This window comes from Triplophysa rosa, linkage group LG21 (genome assembly GCF_024868665.1).
Source record: "Triplophysa rosa linkage group LG21, Trosa_1v2, whole genome shotgun sequence".
In the NCBI taxonomy this organism is placed as follows: domain Eukaryota; kingdom Metazoa; phylum Chordata; class Actinopteri; order Cypriniformes; family Nemacheilidae; genus Triplophysa; species Triplophysa rosa.
Window position 1 is genome coordinate 18,482,728 of NC_079910.1, and position 5,816 is coordinate 18,488,543.

Below are 5,816 nucleotides of genomic sequence, written 5' to 3' on the forward strand. Positions count from 1 at the left end.
TTTTCAACTTCTGGGGCTCAGAGCGCTCCGCCTACCCGTAAAACAAGAGGCGCCCGGCGCGCATAAGCAGCGCGCAAAGCGCTCCCTGCCAACTGAAAACAATTCAAAAGAGGCGCGTCTCACAGCAAAATATGCGTTCTGTCTGATCAGACCCTTAATCTGCTTTATTAATGGGTTCTTCATTCGGTCTGCATGAGCTTATTCAGATATTGATACAAAATCTAAATGATAAAACTAGGCCTATATATATATACACACACTGCCAGTACAAAAAAGTCACACACTCCAATATTTCGTTGGACCGCCTTTAGCTTTGATTACGGCACACATTCGCTGTGGCATCGTTTCGATAAGCTTCTGCAATATCCAGAATGTCCATTTATTCCCATCCAAAGTTGCATTAAATTTTCGCCAAGATCTTGTATTGATTATGGGAGAGTCGGACCGCTGCGCAAATTCTTCCCCAGCACATCACATAAAGGTGTGGACTCTGGTGGCCAATCCATGTGTGAAAATGATGTCTCGTGATCCCTGAACCACTCTTTCACAATTTGAGCCCGATGAATCCTGGCATTGTCATCTTGGAATATGCCCGTGCCACCAGGGAAGAAAAAAAAACTCATTAATGGAACACCAGAGGCCTGATGTATAAACGAGGCGTACACACAAAATGGGCATATAAATGTGCGTACGCTGTTTTCCACGCATGTATCCGGATTTATTAAAAAAAAATATTGGCGTAAATATGTGTACGGGTGTGTACGGATGCTCTTGACTGTGCGTATACGCACTCTTTTTCCTTGAGTGAAAAAAGTAATGAAGTAAAAAAAGGATTTTATACTACACTGTAAAAATGAAAGGTTCTTTGAGGAACCATTTGGGGTTCTTCACATTGCCACGCCGGCAGAACCCTCAGGGGAAACTCAAGGCACCGCTTAATGAAGGGCGGTTCTCTGAGGAACCCTCAAGGCTTCTTGGGGATCCCTCTTATTAAAATGGTCTGGAACCATCTTGGGTGCTTCAAGGCACCATTTCAGTTTATATTTGCTATTCACAATATTTTAATATGCAGAAATACTAAAAGCAAATACAAAGCAAACAGTTTATTGATAAACAACAACAATTTACATTGAATAAATATTCACAAAAAAGTAAATATTGTACATTACAATTCTAAATTCATGAAATCAAATGTATAATTAATACTGTGTTGGTGATATTTTTATAAATGAAAACAACATCTTAACAAAACTAACCAAATAATTTGCCTTAACTTTAAATATAAATACAGAAATATTTCAGGTACTTTGTACAAATGTACAATTGTAAAAAAGTCCAGCAAAAAAGTAGTCTCTAATAGCAAGGCCTACACCAATGGTAAAGTTGTAATTTGCCAAAAAGCAAATCCTTGCGAGCTAGAGAAAACAATGCTGTTCTCTCCAAATGGGTTTCCTGCTATTACCAGGTGGTGTGAGGATCCAAAGTCAAAATAATTTCTATAGTGCATTTCACAATTTTGTATTGCTAAAGTAGATATGTATTTATGGCAAAAAGAGAACAGGAGCTGCGCCTGTTGGCCTTAGGTGTCCCAGGAAGTGCAAGGATGAGCATCAGGGCGGGCTGGAGCTGGGTCTGTTGGCCTTGGGTGTCCCTGGGAATAAGACATGGAGACCAAAAAGAGGGATTTAGATAACGTCTCATAAAACATTACATTTAATCATTTAGCACATCACAAATTGGTTTACAAATGTAACAATAAACAAAATATTACAATGCCTGTTAGTCACTGCTTTGGTCTATTTGGTCTGGTTAAGGAGTACAGTAGGCTATTTATATCAACAATCCACTTTATTCCGATTTTTTCATTGTCAGTGATAGGGTTGCACGGTGTTCCGGTGCTACGGTAGCATCGCGATGCTAAAGCTTCAAAATACCGGTAGTATCGTAGTACCGTAGTTAATGTTGCATATGCGCATTAATATTTATTTGAACACTTACATCTGCCTTTTTGCGGTGTTTATCTCCTAAATGAATGTGTGTTTTAAATGTCTCGGGCGAGTTGATGATTCAAATTGGCGATTTGAACGAGTTGGTTAAATGATTCACTAACTCAGTGGAAAATTGACGCCACCTACTGGCCGTTTTAGTTCTGCATTTAAAGTAAGCCTAATATTTCCCTTTATAAAGACTGCTGTATCAATTAAATTTGTCCAACATTTGAATTAGTTCCTACGTGAAAAATGATCTAGTGTACTTTAGTATTTACTACAGTAAACTACTAAAACTCATAGATACTAGTGTTTTTGAGTCTTATCATAGTAAATATTTAAGTATACTACAGTATTTACAAATGACTAAATGTAAATGTATTTGCTACAATTTATCAAATTACTACAGTTAATACAACAACATATTCTAGTGCAAAGTATAATACAGTTTACTATAGTAAATACAAAATGTTTAATCTAAATCTGTGTTTTTTGTATAGATTTGAATTATATGGCACAGCATCGTGATACTACTTGGTATCGAGATACTTCAGCTGGTATAGTATCGTAAGACATGTTTATGGTACCGTGACAACCCTAGTCAGTGAGTGTTTTTACATGTGCAAATATAACAAATAACATAACAATAAAAATATCATAATAAATATAATACTTACTTTTTTTGTCTACTCAACTGGAAAATACTGAAAATTCTGAGGAAAAAGGATAAAAACAGAACTGAATGATAAAAATATTTAATTACAGGCAATTTATGTAACATGGGTGGGGAAACCATTCAACACAAACATCAATAAGTTAAAAAAGAGCTATACATTCACTAAAAGTGAACATAATAGCTAAAAGTGGCTAAAAGTCATTGTTTGTCATTTAACACCAATTTAACGTTAGCCCCACAAGCTTCATCATTAACTTATATTCGTTAGCATCTCGGCTAAAACAAGCGCTGTCTATGGAGGACTAAACCTGCAAAAATTATAAATAAATAAATGTATAAATATATAAACGAATAAATGTAATAATATGAAAATAAATAAAGGAATGAATGGTTTGATAAAACAAAATAATTCGTTTTAGCTATTATTGATCTTAGCTTTAACTTTTCTTTTCATTTTTAAATTGATTTATTATTTTTTGTGTCCATTTTTTAATTATTTTTAATTATTATTATTATTTATTTTTAGATTATTTTATTTATCATTTCCTTTTATTTTTACATTTATTTATTTATACGTTTATTTATTTTTATATTTATTTATTATCGCATGTATTTATTTCCACTTTTATTTATTTATTCTTGAATTTATTCTTACTTTTCTGTGTCTTGTATGATAATTAGATGGGTTGGTCTTGCCTACTATTGGTTCAGCGTAGATTGAAGCGTTTGATCGATTACTCTTGACTTGTTTTGGACTAACGTCACGTCACTCACTGATCGTTTGCTTCGTGTATAACGTTAAGTAACTATGGCGGGCGCACAATTAGCTAGAGAGTTACAGCATTTAGCCAATGAAGTCGATAACCATGCATCAAATGACTATGTGTCATTCAGATTAGATGCACTTATTGATGATTTATTACAGATTGACGGCGAGATAAATGACAAAGTTCTCCCTCGGTTGTTAGCCTCTTTGCAGCACATTCAAAGTCTGTGCGAGTCAGAGGGTGCTATGGTGGTGTTACAGTTCAACTGGTGAAAATCATAAAGCACAAAATGTAATAAGGTTTAACTACACAGATGAGCTTGTAAACCGAAGTCGCAAGCTAACGCTTTGTCAAAGTGATAGTTATAAGCAGCCTTTCGGTTAGAAAAAGCGTAAAGATTTAATGTAACATGATGTAACATAATGTAAATGAATTGAGACATAGTGAACTTAAGTCACAAGTTAACACGGTAGTAATGAGCATCGTTCTTTCACTACAGGGGCCATCAAATGGAAACCATTCCTTCTAAAAAGACGTGGTTACTAAACGGTACTCGTAAACTACATTCCATAAGAGATAAATAACACAGAGGTCACAAGTTAAACGGGCATATTCCCTTGATTCATCCAGCTGCATATTGTTGTGTGACATCTTGATATTATTGCAAAGATCCGCAGCAGCTAGCATTGCGAAATAGCTTAGTGTGATTGTTACCGTAGTGACACGCTGCCTCGCTTTATTGTATGGGTACGAATCCCGTGTCAAATCGCTTTATTTATTTTTTCACCTCGCTTCAGCCGTTACGGGCGATCATACCAATAATTTGCAATCTTAACAAGAATGTCAAAATCATGTAACAAGAAAGTCTGTGTTTATTAGACATCTTAATATCAAGTCGTCTTGTGCTTTCAGAATCGACGAATCTGCTGAGGTCGTTCATGCACCTCTTTGGCAGAGGACCTGTAACCGGAACTTGGTCACCACCTTAGCACCCCCTGACTCGCACAGATTTTGAAGAACTTTGTCATTTATCTCCCGTCAATCTGTAATAAATCCTCAATAAATGCATCTAATCTGAATGACACATAGTCATTTGATGCATGGTTATCGACTTCATTGGCTAAATGCTGTAACTCTCTAGCTAATTGTGCGCCCGCCATAGTTACTTAACGTTATACACGAAGCAAACGATCAGTGAGTGACGTGACGTTAGTCCAAAACAAGTCAAGAGTAATCGATCAAACGCTTCAATCTACGCTGAACCAATAGTAGGCAAGACCAACCCATCTAATTATCATACAAGACACAGAAAAGTAAGAATAAATACAAGAATAAATAAATAAAAGTGGAAATAAATACATGCGATAATAAATAAATATAAAAATAAATAAACGTATAAATAAATAAATGTAAAAATAAAAGGAAATGATAAATAAAATAATCTAAAAATAAAAAATAATAATAATTAAAAATAATTAAAAATGGACACAAAAAATAATAAATCAATTTAAAAAATGAAAAGAAAAGTTAAAGCTAAGATCAATAATAGCTAAAACGAATTATTTTGTTTTATCAAACCATTCATTCCTTTATTTATTTTCATATTATTACATTTATTCGTTTATATATTTATTTATTTATACATTTATTTATTTATAATTTTTGCAGGTTTAGTCCTCCATACTGTCTACACTGTATAAAATAAGTAAACGGTTTAAACAGCCAAAAGCGGCCATACAATTAGACGTGTCAGAGTACACATTTGTATAAATAGTATATAGTTAATATATTTCAGTTATTTATATATTTTTACTTTACTTACCTCCAGTGGGACAGTCGAGAGGTTGTTGCCATCCGTTATTTTGAATTCCCGCCTGTGGCGCGAGAGGACACCGGTGAAAACTCGTACACCTCGTGTGTGCCAGTCAGATGTTTGATCGCAGACGGAACGTCGTATGACATCAAAGCACAGTGAGAGCTATTTGTGAACTGACTGCTCTGTATGCTTTAGAGATGTTATTCTAAGTCCGTATGCTTTTTGTCATAAGGTGATCGGTCTGCGCAGAGCTGGAAAAAGTTAAACACACATACTAACGAAAGCGCCACATGGCACATGCCTTGACGCTGCGACATTGGGCCAACAGCGCCACAGTACTGTGGAGGGCGAGACTGCACAATAAACACACAGAGCAGCTGCAGTTTGTTTGGATGGAAAACACAACAACATTACATTTTCAAAAGATTTCAGTGATTTAGGATCTTATGGAATGAATAGTTATTGAATGATAGTTTTGTCTCCAGTTAATATAATATCAATATTAATAAATATAAAAGAATTAAAAGCTTGCTGAAATTTTTCAAAATAACATTTAGCCTTTTCTAATC

General features: G+C 34.8%; 1 long non-coding RNA gene across 1 annotated transcript; it reads right to left on the reverse strand.

Annotated features, from left to right (window-relative positions):
- Positions 1–1,217: 1,217 nt before the first annotated feature.
- On the reverse strand, positions 1,218–5,610 carry LOC130545393 (uncharacterized). Its single transcript, XR_008961640.1, has 3 exons — positions 5,254–5,610; positions 2,666–2,701; positions 1,218–1,651 (listed from the first exon to the last, which is right to left on the reverse strand). It is a non-coding gene; the product is annotated as an uncharacterized LOC130545393 (long non-coding RNA).
- Positions 5,611–5,816: the final 206 nt, after the last annotated feature.